General features: G+C 43.9%; 1 protein-coding gene across 12 annotated transcripts in view; it reads right to left on the reverse strand.

The window, feature by feature from the left end:
* Window positions 1-24,989, reverse strand: part of CACNA1E (calcium voltage-gated channel subunit alpha1 E) — a 492,838-nt gene that overhangs the window by 404,334 nt on the left and 63,515 nt on the right. The window contains exon 1 of one of the 12 annotated variants that reach the window (XM_063794991.1): window positions 13,263-13,343. The exons of the other annotated variants lie outside the window; for them this stretch is intronic. The gene's annotated coding sequence lies outside the window, so the exon portion shown is untranslated. Of the gene's footprint in view, window positions 1-13,262; window positions 13,344-24,989 lie in introns of those variants that run through there. 12 annotated transcript variants of the gene reach the window in all.

A 24,989-nucleotide genomic window follows, 5' to 3' on the forward strand; every position in this document is an offset into this window, starting at 1 on the left:
AGAACCCAGCCTTTTTGCACACCTCAGCTGTGATCAAACACGTGGGAAGTTCAAAGAAGCTTGACAATGAGTGGGAAGATCTTGGGTTAGGATCTGGATACTCAGGAGCTGATGGACATGGAAGAAGGGCATACCTGTGCCTCCAAAGCGTGTCTGATCTCTGAAAGCTTTTAGGATCTTTTCTTCATTCCACTCTCTTCTCTGTGCCCTCTGACTTCTGTTTTATGCTTTTTCTTTCTGGTCATTTATTACATATTTTATGACATGATTACCAACAATTATGTTATAATTAACCTGTTTTTTAAGCCAAAGAATTCATTGAGAACAAAATTCACATTTCTAGAGATAATGTGGCCTGAAGGATTTTTAGCTCAATAAATGCATACTGAGCACGATGTTGGCAATTCCAGGTGCACAACTCAGACAGGTGTTCCCTGACGTTCTGCAATAAGACACAAGGCACTTGTAAGATTAGACCAACAATTACAATCCAATTGAAAGTGCCCACATCTCTCCAATGATCTAAAAAGGAAAACTCTAGTAGGCTTTATGTTTACCTCCTCAAGATCGTTCCATCCCCCAACCTTGTGCACCGTCCGTACAGTTTGGGGGATGGGCTCCAGCTCCATAGCAGGTTCTAATTAGACTAATCCAGTCAAGGTAACCACATCCCTTTGCCAGTGATTAGTTAAGGAAAGGGCATGTGACTCATTTAAAGCCAATGAAGTATAAGGTAACATTTACTAGGGTTTTGGAGGGAAAATCTCCCAGCTTTTAAGGGAAGGCTAGAAAAAGAAGTGGCCCCTCTCTGCCTCTGGACAGTGTGCTGCACAGATGCAAACTGTGAAACCGCTGCCACCACATCACTGCCAGCTGAGGATAAGCCTGCCACATGGAGGAGAGCAGGGCCAAGAAAATCACAGGAAATGGAGAGGGAGCCCCAGATTCAATCAACCCGGAAGCCACCCCACCTTAGACCACCAGCAATATGAGCCAATACAGCTCCTATTGGCCAAAGCCCATTTGAGTCAGGTTTTCTGTTACTTACACCCCAAAGCACATTAGTTGAGGGAGTTCCCATATTCACCTGAAAAATTATAAGATTTTAAATACTCCACAGTCTACAAAGCCATTTAATTGTTCTGATCACAGCAGGAGGGAGTCTTCTTATCCCTCTCTATGTTTTTTGGTTGTAGTCCATCCTCTATAAATGGACACTGAGACTTCACTTTTGCATAAAATTCTTGGTCAGTATTCTAATTCTAACAATCCTCAGAATAATGGAAAAGTGACTCAATCTAAACTGAATAAAGTTAAGTTCAATTGGGCAAGCAGTAAGTTTGAGGTGGGGAAGTGAACAGTGCAATTGGGTTATATGTAAAAGGCCTTTCTGCAATTCAGTAGGGTAGAATGAGGATGAGGGGTCATACTAGACACCACCTCCACCACCATCATCAGTAAAAATAATGGTTAATATTTATTGGGTTCTTAATTTTATACTAGATACTATAAGGGGCTTTTATGCAACAAATCCTTTAAATTTTTACTTAATTCTCGAAAAAAATCTTATCAAATAACTATTACTGTGAACTCAATTTTACAAATGAGGAAACTGAGACTTAAAAGGATTAAATAATTTTCCCAAGGTTAGGATCACATAGTCATTAAATGGAAGAGCCTCTTATCCAGATCTGACTGACTCCAAATGCCATGCCACCATCTACTGCACCATGCTGGCTCTAATAATGGTATTGGTTCCATTTCTTGAACTCAAGACCTGAAATTCATGTTTATTAACCAACCTATTGGGTAAGTACTTTTATCTTTCCCATTAAGTAAATAAGAAAACAGGGCACAGAAAGTTACCCAAGGTCACATAGCTAGTAACACTGTACCTAGAATTCAAAATCTGATTCCTTACTTAATGTCTCTCTGGAAGTTGAAGTAAGGATAGTATAGGCTGTACTTTGAAAGTAGATGGGCCCTCAAATAGTCCTGTCCCTTGGGTATAAGACTGTGTGTTTCAGTGATGGCATGTACATATGTACATGTGTGTGCAGGGGGGTAATAAGTTCATACATGTTTGTGCCAGGTTCCACCTGACCCATCCCCCAGGCCTGGCTCCTTGTCTTTATGCAGGTCCATGTAGAGGAAGCAGAGCTGTTGTCAGCAGCACTTTCTAACTAAGGACAGTACTGCATGGGGACGGAGTACACTCTGGCTTGGCACAGCAATCCTGGGCCTCTCCAAGCAGCATCATCACAGAGCAAGCTCTCAGACTGCCCCAAGAGGTAATGGAAAGAAGAGGTGAATCATCCTTTGTGATCTTGTGATTGCCTGATGGGAATGAAGTGATGGCTCTGCTCTGGGAGGAAACTAGGAGGAATGGGAAAAATGAGTCTTGGGACCCTTCCCACCTCTTTCCCTGGCCCCTGGGCTCTCTCTCACCACCTATACCTCTGTCCCCCAGCTGCCAGGGTCTTCACACCACCCTCTAGCTGTTGCCAAATTCCTGTCTTCACCATAATATTCTACAAAATCCCCCATGATTATGGCAACACTACTCTTCAATCCAAAAAGGAAGATAACTGGTCTGAAAAGAATATTTTTTCTGATTCGCAAATTTATATATAAGAAATATCTCATCTGGTTATAAAAATTAGTATACCTTTAGTTGTGTTAGCAGATCACCTTCTTTGAAAATATGTAATGATACAAAACGGGAGTGAGAGAATGTCTGGGCCATCAATCATCACACACAAGCTCCAAAGTGGCCCATCCTACCTTTCTTCTACTTCTTCTCAGACCAAACACAAGTGCCCCAGGGCCAGGCTCTTCATTGGAGATGAAAATCGCTGACATAAATAGGCCCCCTCTAAGGTGTCGGTATTCTAGGGAGCTGGGCCACTTAACAGCCAGGCAGTAATTCCAAGAGGAGTCAAGAAGAGGGGCCTCTGCTAGCAGGCATAAGAAAGACCCAATGCTTCAAAGTGCAGGGCTGCCACTTCCTCCTGCCACACATCTTTCAAGCATTTTAGCCTGATGTTTCCTACACAAAAATCCGTGCGATTTTCACTGAAACTAGTTGAATCACAGACAATACAGAAGCTCTGTGACAAGAAGCCCTCCTTTATCATAGGAATTATAAATATAAACTTCCTTTTCTTGAGCCAAGCACCATACTGGAGGTTTTACAAGCCTTACTAGCCAATCTCCTCAACAATCTTCAAGCTTTTTTAAAAGTGAACTGAGTCATTCACTCATTCATTCAACCATTTACTTATTCAATACATTGACAATAAGCACCTATTACTTGCCCAACATTGTGCCAGCCACCAGAGCTTAAAACAGAAAAATAAACAGATTCTAACATGAACCTTGATTTGTGCTCAAGTGGAAAAAACAAATAAGGTTCTCTGGGAGGCTATAGAGGGTCTTGGGGAGTTGGGGAGGCTGCCTGGAGGACAGGGTGTTTAAGCTAAGAACTGTGCATCATGTCAGGGTCAGCAAGGCAGGAAGGATGGGAGTTAGGGTGGACTGCAACTGAAACAGTGTGGTCAGAGTAGGCCTCACCAAGAAGGTGACATTTCAGCATATTCGAAATAAGTGAGGAAGTGGCAATTCTGATATAGGGAAGACAGAAAAAGCTGCACAAAGGCCTAATGAGGGAGCATGCCTAGAATGTTCCTTGCTAGGAGCAGCAAGGAGGCCAGTGTGGCTAGAACAGGAGTAGCAGCAGATGATATCAGCGATGTAATGTTGGGGGACAGATCACAGAGGGCCTTTGCCTTTTGCTCTGAGGTAAGTGGGAAGCCTTTGGAGGGTTTTAAGCAGGCATGACACTCCTGTGTAGCTGCTGGTGAGGACAGACCGTGGGAGAGCAGGCGAAGAGGCAGGGAGACCAGTTGGAAGCCATTGCAGCCATAATACAGCAAAGCGTGACCCTCTCAAACCCTGGACAGAGACAGCTTTGCAAAGTGCCTGATCAATAGGAGCTCAATGTACCCCAAGGGAAAACACAGGCCATCAGGACTGGGGAGAGGCAGAGAGAGAGAGCCCGTGATGGCCACTCCCTATCCCTAAAGCTCCTGTGTCTCCTGAGTGGTGCAGGAGGCTCTCTGAAGATTTCCTGTCTTCAGCACACAACCTTGAGCCAAAGAGGGGCATGGGGATCTTGCCAATGGTCCTAAAGGGGTCTCAAGGCTTGGGCAAGGAGACAGGGTTCACGTATCAGGAGACAAGAGGCTTGGTAGGGCATGGGGATGCTTCAGCAACTGAAGTGGTGGGGGAGAGGTGTCAATGCCCACAGACAAGGAGGGCCCTCTTCCCTGCAGCCACGGCCAGTCTGCAGCCTCCCCAGAGGGTCTGCAGCCCAGATGCCCCACCCCAACGTCAGGCCACATAAACTTCAGGAAAGGAGGGGTAGCAGGCAGCTGACTGTATATACATCAAAGGAATGATGTATATAATCAAAAGAATGATAAATCATCAGTTAACTAGAAAACCTCTGGCTAGAAATAAGGTAAAACATAAATTTAAAAAGATCAAGTTGTTTTCCACTAAAGTGGCTGGAAACTCAGAAATCTAGCAAGATTCTGGAAATAATGAATGCTAGATTTTTATAACCTGAGTTTTGTGAAGCAAATTCAAATCTGCTTCACGATGTACCCCTGGTTGGGGGGAACACTGAGATATAGCATAGAACTACAGTAGATCAGATTCCCTATTATTTATCTGGGTCACCTGTACTATTTATCCTTCAAAACATTTAAGGCTAAAATTCAGCAATGAAGGTCTTAAATGTTCAAGGTTACCACTTAGGGCCTCACCTGTAATTTTTACAGTCTAAATGTCCATTACTATGGCATGGGTTTTGTTAGCTTCATCCCAGGCAATGATATCCATGAAATTGTGATTTGTTGTACTAATTATATTTTTACTATTTTAACAGTAAATTCCTTACCAAAGAAAATCATCAAGCATACCACCCTGTGGGAAACATCTAACAAGTCACACTTTGGGAAACACTGTCCTCACTGGCATGTAGTATCTACATAATATTAAACAGTCATCTCAGGTGTTAATGCTGAACATGAGGTGAGAACATTAAAGATCCCCTGAGCTATCTTCCCAGTCCTGCTGGAGTCAGCTCGATCACATTCCCTCCACAGTCATTCAGTCTTTGAACACCTCCATTGACAGGGATTTCACTATTTCATTACCACCCTCCTTCCCCCACCACCCAAGCAACTATTCCAACTTTAGATAGCTAGCTCTATTAGGATGATCTTTCTTACTCTGAGCTGAAATCAATGTGTGTCAACACAGAAATCAGTGGTCTGTAAGGAAACACAATTCATTCACCTGTGGCCACCTGGGACAATCTAGAAAAAGAGGATGTAATCAGCATTAAAAACAATGAAGAGAGGCCAAAAATCAATGTATCTCCTGTCAGAATAGCTCGACGGAAATAACTCAGTGTTTTCTAAATTGACTTGGAAGACCACAAGATTTTTCATTTGCTTTTTTTTTTTTCCTTCTACCTCTTTTCCTTTAAAAGAAAAAAAACTCTCTAAGCTTTCTTCCCTGTGAAAAGCTAATTGTAACTTTCCTGCAAGCCATTACTCAGGTTATTTTGGGAAGAATCAACTCCTACAACTTCAGAGGAAGGACAGAAAGGTCACAATACTGGGAAGAATCAAAGGATTGAGGGGATATGGTGGGGGGACTCACTGAAGGACCCAGGTTCATGTGAGGCAGAGGAGATTCTCCCTAATATTTACGTCCTCATAGTGTAGACAGAATTTCTGAAGTGACCTTCTACACAGCAGCATTGCCTGGAAGGGAGGAAGGGAGCTCTGTTTCCAGTTGGATCTCCATTGCCTTTTGCCTTTTGATTCAAGCTGAAAGGCTGATTTTTAGGGATGGGGCTACAGATTTCAAAGGGGTGTTGGTTTTCGCTAGATGAAGTCAAAGCCAGTGGAAAACTATGACTATAGTAGGTCCAGCTGCACTGCTCAGACCTCGTTCCTGAAAGTGAGACAGGATGGAAAGTGGTCATAGTGAAAGGTGACCAGGTTGGGTGGGGGTGACAGAGCAATGCTGGTGCTTCATGGAAGCCAGTCCTCCTTTAGCTCATGGAGGGAGGGCACTCCGCACACCCTGCTCCAGCTGCCAGGAGGTGCCTCCAGAGTTCCTGCGCTTTGAATCAGCTTTTCTGGCCCTTCTTGCCCTTCTTCCAGCCCTGGCTTTGCGATTTACTGGCTTAATATCCTTGAGCAAGTCAGCCAACCTCTCTGGGCCTCAGTTTTCTCATCTGTACTATGGAGATAATTGTCCTTTCCTCCAGTAGATTTATTATGAGGGTTAAATAAAATAAAGTGTGAGCATGCACTTCCTAAGCTACAAAGCTTATGGAAGAAATTGATGTGATCTTAATCTAATTTAAGGTTTTGGCACCAAAAATAGGTGCAAAGTTTTGTTTTTATTTTGTTTTGCCTTGTTTCTGTTTTTCTGGAAATGGTGATAAAGGGAGAACTGGTCTTTGCACGTCAAGACTCTTCAGAGAAGGAAGGGAAATTAAACTGCCCCTCCTCTCAGCCAAGGCATCTGGGTAGAGCCTGTGGCTTTCATAGATGTTCATATGGCAGCAGTTTCATTTTACAATTGACCTCAGAAGAGACAGAGGTTGAAGCAACAGCAGAGGGCTGAGCTTCAGGGTGGGGACAGGAGAAAGAGGCGGCTTCCCCAGGCAGACACTAGCTTAATAAGGTGACATTTGCACATTAGCAGCAGGCTGGCTAATTGATTTGTTCCTGTTACAGGAGCATCTGTCTCTGCAAAAAGGCGATGGCCACCAGCTCTGGCACAGTTGCTAGGAGAGTGTCCAGGATCTCTCAGGTCATTTTTTGCCCTAGCCAATAGGGTAAAAGCATTTTGAGAACCAGGAGAATGCCAATGAGAACTGACTGGAGTACAAGAAGGGTAAGGGCTACATGTGGAAGCCCCAGGGCTGCGGAGCTCAGCAGGGAGAGGGAAGGACAAGACGGGATGAGGGGGAGGGACACCAGGTCCTGGAGCTGGATTCTAAGCATCACCGATGTAGCCCATTCAAAAGTTTTTCTCACTTTCCTCCTTTTTCCTGGAGTCTTCCTAGTGACTTGATGAGAGGCTGAAACACCCCACCCTGGCCAGGCGCAGTGGCTCACGCCTGTAATCCCAGCACTTTGGGAGGCCGAGGCAGGCGGATCACTCGAGGTCAGTTCGAGACCAGCCTGGCCAACACGGTGAAACCCCGTCTCTACTAAAAATACAAAAATTAGCCTGGTGTGGTGACGCATGCCTGTAATCCCAGCTACTTGGAAGGCTGAGGCAGGAGAATCACTTGAGCCCGGTAGGTGGAGGTTGCAGTGAGCTAAGATTGTGCCACTGCACTCCGGCCTGGAAATAAACAAAAAACTCACCCAGGCAGGGGCCTGGGTTTTGTAAGGGTTCAGGACAGAGTTCCCATCCACCATTATTGTGGTGAGACATAGTAATAGAAGAGAATTCTATAATGTGAGGCCTGCTGGGAGCATGGGAGGCATCAGTGAGGACTGATGCTCTTGACCCTCCCAGAGACATTCTGAGAGCTCCTGTAGACCTCTGCCCTTTTTTACTGTGAAGGTCTGTTTGGTTGCTTCTAGAATTCCCTCATCTGGTGGCAGAAAACCCACCTATCTTCAGGGCTTGGAACTACCCTACAAAGCAGGTCTGCAGCTTGCAAGGGAGTCCCAGCTGTTCCATTGGCCAGGTTCGCTGCAGAGGTGTTCAAACCAGGCATCTTCTGCAGGCTGGACAGATGTGTTCTACTCCTAAAATAAAGTAGCTCCAGTCTTTACCCAAGTCCCAGAAGAAGAAGTAGTTAATGGAAATAATTTTCCCAATTTTAAGATTTCTCTCCTGTGATTTATTTTCCTTAAACTCTTGAGATCTGATACCTCTTGTCTCTATAAGAATGTAGTGGGTAATTTTATCTGTTTTAGCATAAACTATTTCTTCTGGGTTGAGGGAATATCTGTTTCTATGTTATTCCACATTGTTCTACTCAGGACCAGGCTCCAGCAATTACCTTTCTCTTCTGTGTCATCAATTTTTCACTCGTTGGATTACTCCTATCAATGTGCAAACATACTGTTGTTTCTCTCATCTTAGAAAAACCACTTCCTTCATCAGCTATTTCCTGATTTCTTTGTTCTCCTTTGTGACAAACTCTTCAAAAAAGTCATCTCTATTCACTGTCTCAGTTCTCCTCCTCCCATCCCTTCTTACACCAACTTTGATCAAACTTTTCTCCCCACGCTTTTGTTAAGGTTATCAATGCCCTCCACATTGCTAAACCCAATGACCAATTGTTCTTGTCATGCTTGATGTGGTAGCCAGCTTCCAAGATGACCCCACCTCCTGGGATGTTCACCTTTGTGCGGTCCCCTCCCACACTGTACCAGGGTTGGTCTGTGTAACCAAGAACATTCAGAGGTGATGGCATGACACTACCACAGTTAGGTGCAAAAGACTGTGGCTTCCGTCTGGGGTGCTCTCCTGCAGTCTGTCTTCCTCTTGGGCCACTTGCTGTGGGGGAAGCCAGATGCTATGTCATGAGGCCACTCAGATGGCCTACATGGCCAGGAAATAAGGTGCCAAGAACTGCAAGAGTGAGTTTGGAATGGGATTCTCCAGCCCCAGTTGACCCTAGAGATGACTGCGGCCACAGCTAACAACTTAATTTCAACCTGCAAGAGATCTTGAGTCAGGACTAGCCACCTTAGCAACTCCTAGATTCCTAAGTCTTGGAAACTTTGTGAGATAATACATTTTTGTTGTTTTAAGCTGCTAAGTTTTTGAGTGATTTGTTACACAATGATAGATAGCTAATACACTTGACTCATCACATTATTTGACATAATTGATCACTCTTGCCCCCTTGAAACACTTTCTTCATCTGGCTTCCATGACATCACACTCTCCTGGTTTTCCTTCGACCTCATGGATCACTTCTCAACTTCCTTTGCTGGCTTTTCTTCTTCTGCCTCGATTCTTTAAGCTGGAGGCCCTCATGCCGCTCTTAACCCCAGCTGCTCTTCAAACGCACAAACCCAGGAAGAGGTTCTTGGTACCTGCTTGTTGAAAGTTGCAAATATTTTTTCCAAATACTTGAAATGTAATGGTTTTTAAGGTCTTGAGTCCAAATGAGTACTCACTGCCCCCATCAGAAAAGATGGTGACCTCATCCAGTCATGTGATTTGAATTACCATATATGTTGTCAACTCCAAAATTTATAACTCAGCTCAGACCTTTCTCCCAAATTTCTGACTCATATAACCAGGTGCCTCCATGACTTCTCTACTTGGATATATAACATACAACTCAAATTCAACATGCCCAAGTGTGAACTCCTAACTTTTCCCATCCAAGCCTGCTTCACAATCTCCTTCTGAATTGATGGCAGCTCTATCCTTCTGGTTGCTCAAGCTGTCCTTGACTCCTATACTTCTCATTCCCCATATCCAATCATCAGTGAATGCTATTAAATCTACCTACAAGATATATAAAAAGATCGAGTCACTTCTTACCATCCACTGCTACCATCCTGGTACAAGCCACCATCATCTCTCATCTGGACACAGCAACAACCTTCTAACTGGTCTCCCTATTTCCACCCTTACCCCTCTACAGTCTATTCTGAACACAGTAACCAATGTGCAGTGTGAGCCTCTTAAATAGGCAGAGCACATCATTCCTCTCTGCATAGCATCCTGCAATGTACCCTCCCTTCACTTAGAGTAACAGCCACAGCTGACCTCCCAGTGGTCAGCAAGGCCCTGCACCATCTGGCTTCCTGTTACTTCCCAGACTCTACCTCCTTCTAGTCTCTCTTTCCTCTGCTCCAGCCACACTGGCCTCCATATTGTTCTCGGAACATGCCAGGCTCACTCCCACAGCATTTGCACTGACTGTTTCTTCTGTCTGGAATGCTCTTCCCCTAAATATCATTCTGGCTAAGTCCATCATCTTCTTCACATATTTGCTCAAATATCACCTTAACAATGATGGCCTGTCTTAGCCATCCTGTAGAATCCTGCACACTACCCCACCCTCAGCACTCCCAATCCCCCTTATCCTATTTTCCCCTTTTCCCCCATAGCACTTATCATCTTTCAACACATTAGAAGCTGTATTTGTTTATGATAGTGTATTGTCTATCTTTCCCTGCTAAAATCTAAACTAGAAAAGGGCCGGTATCTATGTCTGTTTTATTTGATGAGATACCCCAAACCCTTAAGGATTTTTGGCATGTAGTCAACACTAAAAATATTTTAGTGAATGAATAAATTATCTGAAATTGTTACAAAAGCCTCACAAAATGTTCTGTATTATCCACATTTTACAGATGAAGAAACTGAGAAAAGGGAATTCACATTTATCAGTCTTACTATGTGCCAGACACTTTAAATATGCTATCTTATTTAAACCTCCCATTTTACAAGGCTCAGAGAAGTTAAGTGGTTTCCAAAAGTCACATAAGTGGTGAGAAGGCAAACTCTGATTTGAACCCAGGTCTGGCTGGAGATAAAGTAAACTCCCCCACCACTCTTCCCATTCTTGTATCAAGCACCTTCCACACACCTGGACTGAGTCAGCAACCAACCGTCCCCTGAGAAGCCACCTTTGGCCAACTGAAGTCACCACATCACACTCTTGCAGGGTACCTTACAGGCCCTGTCTAGAGACTAGGAGCCAATCCCTACTTTTCTTCCTATCCCCAGGTTCAGGCACTCAGTCCCATTCAGTCCCACGGTGGCTGACAGTCACACAACATAACCCGAGCTGCTCTTCAAAAGGACAAACCCAGGAAAAGGTTCTTGGTACCTGCTTGTTGACAGTTGCAAACATTTTTTCCAAGTACTTGAAATGTAATGGTTTTTAAGGTCTTGAGTCCAAATGAGTACTCACTGCCCCCATCAGAAAAGATCACCAGTCCTTCTTGGCCAGGCACGGTGGCACATGCCGGTAATCCCAGCACTTTGGGAGGCTGAGGCAGGTAGATCACCTGAGCTCAGGAGTTCGAGACCAGCCTAGGCAACATTGCAAAACTCTGTCTCCACCAAAAATACAAAAAATTAGCTGGACCTGGTGGCATCTGCCTGTGGTCCCAGCTACTCAGGAAGTGAGGTGGGAGGATCGCTTGAGCCTGGAAGGCAGAGGTTGCAGTGAGCCAAGATCACGCTACTGCACTCCAGCCTGGGTGACAGAGGGAGATCCTGTTTCAGAAAAAAAAGAAAAGAAAAGATCACCTACCCCTCCAACTGTTCCATCCTCAAAGCCTTGAAGACAACATAAAAGACAACTAATGGTAATAATAACTAATGTCCTATCAGCTTTTACAATAAGCTAGACACTCTTGAATCCTTTACATCTTGTTTAATCCTATGACAATGCTGTAAGGAAGGTACTATTATTAACCCCATCTTACAGATGAGGAAAACTGAGGCACAGGTTTATCAACTTTCCTAAAATCCCATAACTGGTAATTGGTAGAGCCAGGATTTGAACCCCGGCAGCCTTCCCCCACAGCATGCATTTAGCTGATAAGCACATTTCAGCATGAAAGCATGTGGAACATGTAAACAACACCTGCAGCTGTTTATGCCTCCAGCACTCCACAAAGAAAATCCATTCATACTCATGGCAATGCCTGCATTGGCAAACTGACATTATAACTTTCAACACAGATATCTGCAATTAACTCCTTATCATTTCACAGATCTCATTCTTACCTCCCTGAAGAACCAGCCCTACATTTTCCACTAGATCAGTTATGTATTACTCATTGCTAAACATAACATTTCAAAATTGCCAACATCACACAATACCTCCATGCTAAGCTTCCTCAGCCTGCTCCCCATCTCAGCCTCTCTCTTGCCACTGTCTTTTTTTCCAGCTTCCTGTTAATTAGGGGCAGCCTCCCTTCTCTTCATGAGTCACAGTCTCACATTTGGTTCCAATGACTGTATTGCTCTGTCTTATTTCTAAAGCACCTTTTTGGGGTTCTGAGATCACTGATCACACATTTCTACCTGCTCAGCTTCTTCTCCTTTGTTTTATTGAACACTGACTACTTGATCTTTAGGACTGAATACATTTCCCTTCCACAGATGTTGGTCAGGCATCCACTGTGTTCCTGCACACAGTGATGACATCTCTGGTGAATACAAAGACTTAATGACTCCCTGCCCTGGCCGTGGAAGAGCCTGAAATATTTTTGGAGAGGTAAACTATCCTTCTTTGGCAAAACTATGATCTTACCAAGTAGTAAAAGCAACCTTAACCCTTTTAGGAGCTCTGAGAAGGAAAGCAAGATCCCTGAGTGCTGGAGGAAACCAGGAAGGCTTCCTGGAAGAGGTGAGGTTTGAACCATTCTTGAAGAATGATAGGAATTGAATGAAAGGAATCTTACATGCAAAGGCATGGAGGGTGAAATTAGTAAGTCTTGAGTTGAGCGTCAGGAAAAATATTCCAGTTAGAGAAACATGGAAGGTAAGATTGGATGAGAACCTAAAAGGCTTTAATGCCAGATTAAAAGACACTGGGATTGTATTCTGGAGGTACCAAACTGCCTATTCCTTATACTTTCTGGGCTGATCTACCACAGACCTCTCTTAAGAATATTCTGTGCTTATCCTCCCAGGCTCAACAGGAGGCCAAGAGAGGCTCTTCCTCATTCACCAATCCCTGGCCCAAAAGAGGTCTGTCCTTCCACTAAACACACACACACACAGAGAGAGAGACAGAGAGAGAGAAAGACAGAGAGAGAGACAGAGACAGAGAGAAGATCTGGAGTGGCAGACCAGATTCCTGTGCTATGGTACTTTCTGACAGACAAATCCAACAGCCTTCTATTCCACCTACGAGCCAAACCCAGTCTGCATAAATAGTTCAGCCAGTGCCTGAAATTTACTGCACCACACTCCTGTCACATCTGTTTCCACCCTTCAGCATTCCCCAGACTCCCTAGAGAACTGGCTCTAGCAAGGTTTGACCACTGGGAGGCCCCAGGGGGAGACTAGAAGAAAGAAAGAAAAGAGGAGCCCGAGTATTTCCCCTCTCCCTCTTGGCTCTAGCTGGCATTCGTTGGCCATGGTGGTGTCTCCTTTGCCACTGGAGCTTCCCCCCCAGACAGCCCCTCCCACTGAATTCCCAGCTACCCCAAGGCAGGACTCACCATGGTTGAGTAGGTTCCGGGTTCCAGGGCTTGGGTGCCTCCAGTGTAAACATGGTAATGGCTGCCTGCCCTGGGTTGCCTTCCATCTCTATTTGTACCTATGCAACCAAATCTTTGTATTAATATTCCCTGCTTGAAATACCCAAAGTTGTTTCACAGCTGGATCCTGACTAATACAGAAATCTACAAAGGTTTTTAAGCAGGGGAGTGGCAGGATCTTAGATTATTTTTTGAAAGATTACTCTGGCTGCTGCAAAAACTGCTGATAAAAGAGGAAAATGAGTAGAATTTTAAACCACCCTTAGGTGAGGCTTTTTCAGTAGTCTCAGCCACAGGTGATGTGCCCAGGGCTCCAGTGGTGGCAATGAATAAAGAGTAAAATTGAGAGCGTTGAGCTCTCTTTTTAAGACAGAAGCTAAGCAATTTGGTGATAGATTGGATGTGGGGAAGATTAAGAAAAGGAGAGAACTGGTGATAACTCCTCCAGATTTTTGGCTTAAGTAACTGGGTGGAAATTACAGAGATGGAAAGGTAAGGGCAGGGGCAGTTTGGCGGCCAATCAGCACATCAATCATCTCCTCCTTCATGAAGCCTCGGGCAACTTTCCAACAGGAAGCAATTTCTCCCTCCTTTGTAATCACACAACACTGGAGACACACTATAATTACATAGTTACATGTCCATCTGACTTTTTCCCCTGCTAGAATGCCATGTGTTATAGCTCACTGTATCTCCAACTCTCTGACCTCCACAGCACTTACGGTTCTAGGATGTTGAGCCACAGGGCAAAAGCACTGAGCTGACAGCCTAACAGAACAGAATCATCTCTAGGCAACAGATTTCAGGCTCAAGCCTCGTACTACACAAAAGCATATGGCTTTCAGCAACCACTCTGAGCCCTCGCTTCCAGTCCTTGATGTGCTTCCCTGACTCATGGATTAAATCCACTCTCCTACTTACGGGCAGCTGTCACTGACCTCCATGCCCAGAATTCTTCTCTGTCCAGCCCATGATTCCATCCTTTGTGGCAGGAAGGACACGCAGAAGCTCAACAAATGTCTATTGAACTGAATCAAGCTGTCATGACCAAGCAACAAAAACAACACCTCTCCTTTTACAGGTTCTCTCGACTTCTTTCACTTTCCTAACTTCTCATAAAAAATAAATAAATAAATAAATAAATAAGGTGTCTCCTCTCCTCTCCTGGGTGATCACTGCATTCAGCAGAAGCCCCTCCTAAGGCGGTCAGGTTAGCAACAGTGGGAACCCTGGCGCCATCACTGATCCTGTTCCCTTGGGAAGGTGGCTTAAGCCCCCTCCCACTTTGCTCTTCTGAACAGTGGACACATAGCCCTGCCTAGGCTCAGGGGCACTGTCACGAAGAACAGCAATCAATCACACGGCAGCAAAGTCCTCGTGCTCTCAGGAAGGAAAGTCCTTCCTGGGAAAAGGAAAACAAGCTTCTCACCAGTCCCATGCCAAAGCACAGTCAGCCTCCTCTAAAATCATCTGTATTGTGGCTGCAGCCACGTCAGTCTCCTCCTTCACTTTCTTCCACTGCCTCTTCATTGATTTTCTGAATTAACCTAAATCTCTGTGTCTTCACTTGAAGTATCTCTTAGGACCTATGCACATCTCTTGTCACATTTCATTCTCTCCCTCAGCTCCTTCTGCTCTAAATCAGCACTGATCTCCTCAGCAGCCCCAGTAACAAAGATTTGCAAGTGCCACTCTGGGTGAAACACTGTGCCAGACATGGCTGATGGAAATGAGAGGCTTGTCCAGCTGGAGCTGAGAGTCCATCTGAGGACACGGGACCAAAAGTAAAACACACACAGACACAAGCCACTACTTGGGACCTCCCTGCGACACACGCATGCATGAAATTTCTGCTATGGCACTATTCTCCACATCCTGCATGAAGCCAACCACTATTTTTCTACTTCCTTAGGTTCATGGTACAGTCCATCCTCATTAATTGCAGATTCCGTACTTGCGAATTAGTCTAGTCACTAACATTGATTTGTAACCCCAAGACCAACACTCACAGCTCATCTGTGGACCTATGCAGGGTGTGAAAAAATTAGTCACCCAACACACTCTTTCTCAGTTGAATTCAGACAGGTAACACGAAGTCTCCTTGTTTCAGCTCTCATGCTGTACACAAGGGACCCTTTTGTGGTCTATTTAGTGCCATGATTTTTGCATTTTTGCACTTTCTGTTGATGATGGTGCTGCTAAAATGGCCCCAAACATAGTACTGAGTGCTGTCTAGTGTTCCTAAGTGCAAGAAAGCTGCAATGTGCCTCACGGAGAAAATATACGTGTTACGTAAGCTTGGTTCAGGCATGAGCTACAGGGCTATTGGCTGAGAGTTCAATGCTAATGAATCAAAAATGTATATTAAAGAAGATGTCTTTAAACAAAAACATACATGAAACAAGCTTATGGATTGATCATTTGATGAAAATGTTGTAAGCAGAAGCTCACAGAAACCTAACCCTATACAGTCATGCACCACAAAACAACGTTTCCATCAATGTCAGACAGCATATACAACGATGCTCCCATAAGATCATAATACCTTTTTTTTTTTTTGAGATGGAGTTTCACTCTTGTTGCCCAGGCTGGAGTGCAATGGCGCCATCTTGGCTTACTGCAACCTCCACACCCCAAGTTCAAGCGATTCTCCTGCCTCAGCCTCCAGAGTAGCTGGGATTACAGGCATGCACCACCACATCCAGCTAATTTTATATTTTTTTGGTAAAGACGGGGTTTCTCCATGTTGGTCAGGCTGGTCTCAAACTCCCGACCTCAGGTGATCCGCCCGCCTCGGCCTCCCAAATTTCTGGGATTACAAGCGTGAGTCACCGTGCCCGGCCTATAATACCATATTTTTATTGTACCTTTTCTATGCTTATATATGTTTATTAGATACACAAATACTTACCATTGTGTTACAAGGGCCTACAGTATTCAGTGCAGTAACATGCCATACAGATTTGTAGCCTAGGAGCGATAGGCTATACCATATAGCCTGGGTGTGTAATAGGCTATATCATTTATGTTTGTGTATCTGTGATGTTCACACAATGACAAAATCACCTAGCGATGCCTTTCTCAGAATGTATCCCTGTCATTAACTGACACATGACTATATTTCCTCTTTGTCTAGAAGCAATGGCTCAGCATTGGCTAATTGAGGGCTCACGGCGACCTTCTAGAACGTTACCGCAGATAAGGAGCACTGACTAACTGGAGCTCTGTAGTCTCCCACGGTTCTCTTAGGCTGTGTCAAAGGAGTGGAACATCTAGAATGATGTTCCAGCGATGGCCGTGCTCTGGCTGCTCTGCTAAGACCACCGCTGGGTGCTCCACTCTCCGGGGAGAAACAAATATCTATCGGCCAAGGTGACCACAGGAATTGAGACCTTATCCTCAGAGAAAATGTTGAAGGAACTCTTAGCTATCATCAAATACCAGTTCACATGAAGGAGGGATGATCAGGCTTGCTTTATAGGGTCCCAAGGGGGAAGGTTGGGACCCAGGAGTGAACACTACAAAGGGCAGATTTTAGCTCAACCTAGGGAAATGTGTTGCAATAGTTAGAGGTCCTGAGGTCAGGAGGGCAGCCTCATATGGTAATGTAGTCCACATCGCTGCAAGTGACAACCACCAGAAAGGGACACAAAAAATGCAAGCACTGACTAAATTACATTTGAAAGTCTGTTATTCTATGAAAATACGTTCCCCAAGTAGGAACCAAGACTCTGCCAGGGCAGGATCCCTGTTCCAACACTAAAATTACCACGTCTCCAGTCTCCGTGTACTCTGAAAATGGGGCAACACCATCTGCACTTCCAGTTAGAGAGAACTAGCCCTGGGCACCATGTCGTGGGCCTTCTGCTGCCACACAAAAGAACGCACTGAGGAGCAGCTCTCCCTCGGGGCAGGAGCTTCATACACCTTTGGCTCCTGTGGCTGAGGGGAGCTGGGGAAGAGGCAGATCATCTATTACCCCCAAATCCATTCAGAGCAATTACTATGAGGACATTTCCTTTTATGCCTCAAGCTGAGCCTAAAACATAAGCATGGAAATAGGCCCTTTTTTTAATCATTTTAAAACTAGAAGCCTCAGTGGGAAAGTGATTTGACTGTCCAGAGAAAATACAGGAATGGAAAGCAAGCTCCCTGTCACTGTAAAGCACTCAAAGGAGCAGCCCAAGTGTTCAGGGTGGTGACAGGTGCCTGCCTTTCTGCAGGAAAGCTGAGAACTCCCTCCACCTCACCCCACTCACAGCACAGAAACACCCAAGGGCTGGGCAAATGAGACTCTGGAAGGGCTCCCAGAGGTCACACGGCTTGGCTTCTCATGGACAGACGTCCCCTGCGTACTCTCGGAGGGCTGGGGCACACAGACCTCACGGGCAGCCCATCTGCAACACTGGTATCTGCATCCTTGCACTTTCTACCCATCAGCCCAAGGAAATCAGGAGTCAATCAATCGAACAAAAGTTATTCAATGAACTCAGGCCATGTGGCCTGCGATGAGGCAAAAACAAAAGCCCAAGAGCGGTCCCCACTCAAAGCGTGTGCAGACTCATTGAGGAGAAATGGGAACACACATAGTTACCCAATTAACCAAGAGATTCAGTCAGTACAAGAGGCTTCAGTGTTTGGGGAAGGCTTAAGAGTTGCAGAAGGGCCTACATGGGGGTGCAGGAGGAATTTGATTGTATTCTGGATATGATGAGCAGACAATACTGATTTGTACTGTCCATTATGCTAGCTACTAGCCACGTGGAGCTATTTACATTTCAATAAAATACAATTTAAAACTCAGTTCCTCAGTTATACTAGTCACAATTCAAGTGTGCAATAAATAGTTTCCATGGCTAGCTGCTGCCATGTTGGCCAGAGACCAATTTCCATCACTGCAGAAAGTTTTATTGGATGGCTCTGATCCTGATTGTCCTCACCCCCTTCGGTGTCCTTCAGATGACCTAGAATAAACCTCAAACTGCCTACCGTGGCTCAGACAGCCCCTGCCTTGCTCTCAGGACTCATTTTTGCCATTCTGACCTTACACGTGATGTGTGCCAGCCACACTGATTGAGCTTCTTCCTGACCTTCCACAAGCTGCTCCCTTCAGCAGCTAGCTGGACCACTCCCCCTGCCCCTTTTGTTGCCAGGCTAACTTCTCACCGTCAAAGTATCCCTCCCCTGGGGTCCCTCCTGACCCCTTGGATAAGAAGAGGTCTCTTGCTTTGCATTCTCAGAGAAGTCTGTACTTAGACCATCAGAGCCCCACTATCAGTTGTTCACTGATTTATACCAAGTGCCTAGAACACTGCCTGGCTCATAGTAAGCTCTCCTTAATGATTTACGAATGAAAGAATGAATGAACAAATAACACTTTGTTAGAATTCCTTGTGTTGTTGATTGTCAACCATCATAGTTTGCAAATTACATGAGAACAAAAATCTTATTTACCTCATTTGCTACTTTATCTCTACTCTCTTCAGTATATATATGGTAGATGATCAAAATTATGAGGAATAAGAGTAAAATAAATGAAGGAAGGGAGGAAGAGAGGGAGGGAGAGAGGAAAGAAAGGAAGGTAAAGAGAGGAGGAAAGGAACAAAGGAAGGAAAGAAGGGAGAAATGGAGGGAGGGAGGTAAGAGAGGAGAAGAGGAAAGAGGAAGGAAAGGAAGGAAGTGGAGTAGGGAAGGAAATAAAAGTAAGGAAAACAAAAGGAAGGAAGGGGTAGGTGCAGAAATGACGGATTCAAAGTCCCTGCCTTAGGAAACAGGAAAAACAATAGTAATTAAGTAATAGAACAGCGGGAGAGTTCATGGCAGCAAGCCGTCTAGCTTTGGCTATTTACAATGCTAGAACAATCATCTCCCCATCACCAATTCAAGGATGCACTTACAAAGCTTCCTTGAATATCCCCATCCCTGTCACCTCCACTCCCCAACCCAGTGAAATGAAAAATAGATAGAAGTGCAAATTAAGCTCTTTATTACAATTGGCAGCTGAACACAGGCATCACCTGTCTTGCTGTAATGTGATATTCCATCGGAGACGTTCATAATCATAACCCAATGAGGGAGACTGTGAACCAATTCACTGCCTGTTTTTCAACAGCTTTATATGAAATGATTTTTATTACTTGCACTCGCTAGCTATCTCCAAGGAACTCAAGGCAATTTACAAACTTTTAATTCTCATGACACCCTGGCAGTGTAGGAGGTAAGAGTCTAGAATTTATAGATGAAGGGAGAAGAGCCATGCAACAGGATTAAGTGTCTTCCTCTGCTGAGACAGGAGAGACTCACCCTGTCCCCAGAGCCCGCCCTTTGTAAGCTGAAGGGAGGGTATTTACAGTGATATTCCCAAAATCCATCTCAGCAGAGACATCAGGGCAAAATCTAGGCTGGAAAGAGTGAAGGTAAGTGAAATGGGAGGCAGTAGTGATAGCAGGTATGGGCTTAATCATTGGTAAAGAGGAAAGAGGCAGGAAAGCAGGAAAGATTCTTTTTTATGTTATCATTATTATACTTTAAGTTTTAGGGTACATGTGCACAATGTGCAGGTTAGTTACATATGTATACATGTGCCATGCTGGTGTGCTGCACCCATTAACTCGTCATTTAGCATTAGGTATATCTCCTAATGCTATCAGAGGGCAGAATGGAACATGGCAGGGTCTGGGAGGGGCTTGTACCGGGAACACCAGGAGTGAGGATCGTCCCTTCCAAGATAGGAGGAGAAGCACAAAGGGTGCAGAGAGAGAGCAGATATTTGAAAGGAGCATTTTAGAAAAAGAACCAAAACCAGAAATCGCAACTTTAAAGATGAGGAAGCCAATAATCAGAGAAGAAATGTAACTTGCCTGAGTCACACAGTGAGCTATGATGGAGAAGAAACGAGAACCCTGAGTTCACTCTGCTACCCTACATGGAAAAAGGAAGTAGTGCTTGCTTGGAGGGCCTCCATTTTTCCCCAATAAAATAGGGTGAAGAAAGATTGGGAGCTCAAGAGAGGCAAAAGAAGAGTAGATTTTCCTTCTAAGAATGACACTGGATAATTGGATTTGACATTAGATACTGGGTTTGTCCAGCCACGTTGGTATCTAGCTGAGATGTATACTATATGAATTTTTAGTATAGGTGAATCAGCAGGTATCCCTCACTTTATGGCATAGATATCGCATCTCCGTGTCTTAACACCATACTGATTTCTCATGTACTTCACTGCGCAGTGCAGGTAAACAGGAGATTCTGCTCCATCCAGTCACCCAGGAACCAGACTCCTTGCATCAAAAGCTGTGGTGCCCAATGTGGCAGCCATACCCACGTAGGGCAGTTTAAATGAATTAAAATTAAATAAAGTAAAAAATTCAGTTTTTCAGTCACATTCGCTCCATTTCCAGCGCTCAGTGAGCACATGATTATCATAGTGGACAGCAGAGGCATGGAAAGTTGCATCGCCGTGGAAAGTTCTGTTGGGCAGTGCTGCCCTCTGCCAGATCTCTGGCATGCAGCCAGCAGGAAATAAGAGAAAAGGCCTGGATGATGATGTAGGAGGTTTTATGGGTCAGGTCTGGAGGTGCCACACATCCCTTTTGCCTACGCTCCACAGCCAGAGTTTGGTCACATGTTCATACCCCGTAAGGGAGGCAGGGAAATATAGTTGAGCTGTGTGCCCAGGAAGAAAAGGAAATGGGTTTAGTGAGCATTTGCCAGTTTCTGCCACAGTATATTCTAGCAAATTCCTAAAATAAAAACCTAATTTCCCAACTGAGTTCTGGAACAAAATCAGATTGATGATCCTAAAAGGAGAGTATCTCCCCACAGACCGTTTTAAATTTTAAATGAGGAAGAGTTAAGATGGTGGTCAGGCTCCTGCTCAGTCAGAGTTTTCTAAAGGCATTTGCCACACACATACTTTCTTAGTTCTAAGCACTCCCAACTGCTCCGTTTACTACTTCTGCTTCCTTTCTGCCCCCGCTTGCCTCATCATCATACCTGTGTAGAGATAAATGAATCAGCATTCACCAGGGAATCTTAGCTCCCTTCTAATTTTTCTGTGCACCTACCACGTCCAAAGGATGTATTTGACCTTGAATGAGTTCAATTAAACAACCTTCACTGGACTGTGCTATATGCATGAGCTACATGCAAGTGGGGCTGTGGGGAATAAAGAAGTGAAAGACACTATAACTCAAGGAAAGTTGGAAGTAAGTATAACAATTGGGCTGAGATAAATGCCTGAAAAGAGATACCAATGGGGAAGTTCAAAGGAATGAGAGATGCGGCCCCGGGGGGAAAGCGGAGAAAGATCCCATTAAGGAGAACACATTACAATATGGACTGTGAACACGGCCTGATTTGAACAGGCTGGAATGTGGGGAGGAGGTCCCCAGAAGAGGAGGCAGCTGTCCTGGCCTTGTCTTAAGACAAGATGGCTGGCTGTGTACTCAGAGCCAGTCTCTGGAGAGGAGTCACTTCTCCAGCTTCATCCCACCACCTGAGCCTCCGCCCCTTCTGCATGAGTCCCACTTTACAACACAGGAACCACCATTCCCTGCATCTGACTAGCAAGATAAGACCAGATCAGCTGGAGCAGAGCACCTGAGCAATGGGCTGAGCTAAAGGTTGGGTCAAGCCATGCCCTTAAAGGAAACATTGATTATGAAGCACACGGGAAGCTTTAAAGTACCACACACATTTGAGAGAAGATTGTTATTGCTATTTGCTAAGGTATTTGTACAGAGCAGAGTGGAAAATAAGGTGGTTGGTCAAGGAGTAATATTAGGCCATCCCTAACTCACTTCCAACTCTAAAATTTCAAGGCCCAAATGATTTGGTCATCAACAAGATTCCTAGACACACTGGGTTTTATCAAATCCTGCTCTTTCTACCTTAAATTCTTCCTCTCCACTGCCATTAACCTAGCCCAAGTCACTGGATGCACCTGAACTACTCAAAGAACATCTTAGCTGATTTTGGCTTCCACTCCTCCCCACTCCACAGGCACTTGTTCGCTTGCAGCCAGAGTGACCTTTCTAAAAACCCATTGATAACTTTCTATTGTCCTGAAAATAAAATCTAAACTCACCACAGCCTACCAGCCAAACCCAGTCTCACACTACCTTCCTCTCCCTTACCAGCTCTAGCCACACTGCCCTCCTGAACTGTTCCGAGAACAGTTTGGGTCTTTCTCATCTCGAGGCCTCTGCAATCACTGTTCCTCAGCCTGGAACACTTTTCCCCTCATCTTCATATGGCTGGCTCAGCTCAAAGGGCACCATTTTGGATGACCTCTAATTGCCCTATCCCAAATAGCCCCTTCCCTAGTTACTGTTCCAGCCTAGGGGCTGTCCCCAGGCTTCTCTTCCCTTGCTCCATGCTGTCTGGCCAGAGATCTCATCTACTCTCCTGCCTTCTGCTCTCACCTCCATGCTCATGTGCACATTTTCGTGGTAGCATTCACCTCTCTGCAGCTGTAGTTCCACATTCTCAACTAGCTCTTGGGTTTTCTCAGCTATATGTTCCCAACTATATGTTCCCTACATAGATTTGGGAAAATAGAATTCACAATCTTTTACAAACCAGCTCCTATTCCTTTCTTATTTCTGCTGATCCGACCACCACACTTCTAGTTTCATAAGCTTACAACCTCACAGTTATATGTAATTAATTCCTTGTATAGAATTAATAACTATTCTATAGTATTGTACAGCACATAAAGGGCTTTCATGTATCATCTCACTAATCACTGAAGTTTTCATTACTATGTTAACAGCTTTATTGGAGTAGAATTGAGTACAATATGAAACATTACCAAAATCAAGATAACGAACATAGCCATTTTCCCAAAAAACTTCTTTGTATGTATCCCCTGGCAATCTTCCCCTCACCCCTCCCCACTTCCTCATCTTCTCCACGCAATCATTGATATGCTTTCTGTCACTATATATTAATGTGAATTTCCTAGAATTTTATGTAAGTGGAATCATATATTACATACTCATTTTTGCCTGGCTTCTTTCAGTCAGCATACTTATTTTGACATCCATCCCATGTTGTAGCTCATATCAATAGTTCATCCCTTTTTATTGCCACATAGTATTCCATTGTGTTGATATATGGGTTTGTTTATCCATGCATCTGTTAATGGATATTTCAGTTGTTTCATTTTTTGCTATTATAAATACTTCTATGAACACTTGTGTACAGGTCTTTATATGGACATTTTTTTTTTTGAGATGGAGTCTCACTCTTGGTGCCCAGGCTGGAGTGCAAGTGGCACAATCTCAGCTCACTGCAACCTCCACCTCCTGGGTTCAAGCGATTCTCCTGCCTCAGCCTCCCGAGTAGCTGGGATTACAGATGCCCATCACCACGCCTGGCTAATTTTTGTATTTTTAGTAGAGATGGGGTTTCATCATGTTGGCCAGGCTGGTCTTGAACTCCCGACCCCGTGATCCACCCGCCTTGGCCTCTCAAAGTGCTGCTGGGACAGGCATGGGCCACCGTGCCCAGCCTATATGGACATATACTTTCATTACCCTTGGGTAAATTATTTTGGGTAAAATGGTTATATCATTTTGTAGGTATATGTTTAATTTTTTTTTAAAACTGCTATACTGTTTTCCAACATAATTCTATCATTTTGTATTCCCATTATTAGTGTTTCAGAGTTCCATTTCTTCCACATCCTCACTAACACTTCATACCATCAGTATTTTTAATTTTAGCTTTCCTAATAGACATGTAGTGGTGCCTTGTTAAGGTTTTAATTTACATTTCTTAACAACCAACAATAGTGAGTGTATTTTAATGTGCTTATTTGCCACTTGTTTGAATTCAGTTTGCTGAAATTTTGTTTCAGCAAACGAACTATTTTTGCAACTGTGTCCATGGGGGATGTTGATTTGCAGTTTTCTTTTCTTATTATATCTTTTGTCTGGTTTTGCTATCAGACTTTTCTGTTTTCTATGTAATTGATTTTAGCTTTGATCTTTATTATTTTCTTGTACTTACTTTGGGTTTACTTTGCTCTTCTTTCTTTTATTTCTTAAGATGGAAGCTGAAGTCACCACTTTGAGATGTTTCTTCTTTTCCAAAATAAGCATTTAGTACTATAAAGTTTGTGTCTTTATTATTTGCAGTATGTTTCTTGTAGGCAGGATGTAGTTGGGTCTTGTTTTATCCAATCTGACAATGTCTCTTTCAACTGCGGTATTTATTGATAAGTTTTTTCCTCTTTTTCGCCTTCTTTTGGATAAACTGAATATTTTGTATTGTTCTATTTTATTTCCATTATTGGCTTATTACCTACAACTCTTTGCTATTTTAATGGTTGATTTAGGATTTATAATATATATATCAAATACATATTATATTTAAATATATATTAAATATATGTACTTTATGACATATATAAATATATATATATATCTTATGACAGTCTACCTTCCCACTACTTTAAAGATGTTGCCACTGCCTTCCCATTTGCATTGTTTCCAAAAGAAATCTGCTGTCATCCTTACCTCTGTTCCTCTATCCATAATGTGGCTTTTTCTCTGGTGGCTTTTAAGATTTTCTCTTTATCATGTGCTATGATCTAAATGTTTCTGTCCCCCTCAAATTCATATGTTGACACCTAATCATGAATCTGATATTAGAAGGTGAGGCCTTTAGGAGGTGATTATA

The sequence above is a fragment of the Pan troglodytes genome, chromosome 1 (assembly GCF_028858775.2).
Source record: "Pan troglodytes isolate AG18354 chromosome 1, NHGRI_mPanTro3-v2.0_pri, whole genome shotgun sequence".
In the NCBI taxonomy this organism is placed as follows: domain Eukaryota; kingdom Metazoa; phylum Chordata; class Mammalia; order Primates; family Hominidae; genus Pan; species Pan troglodytes.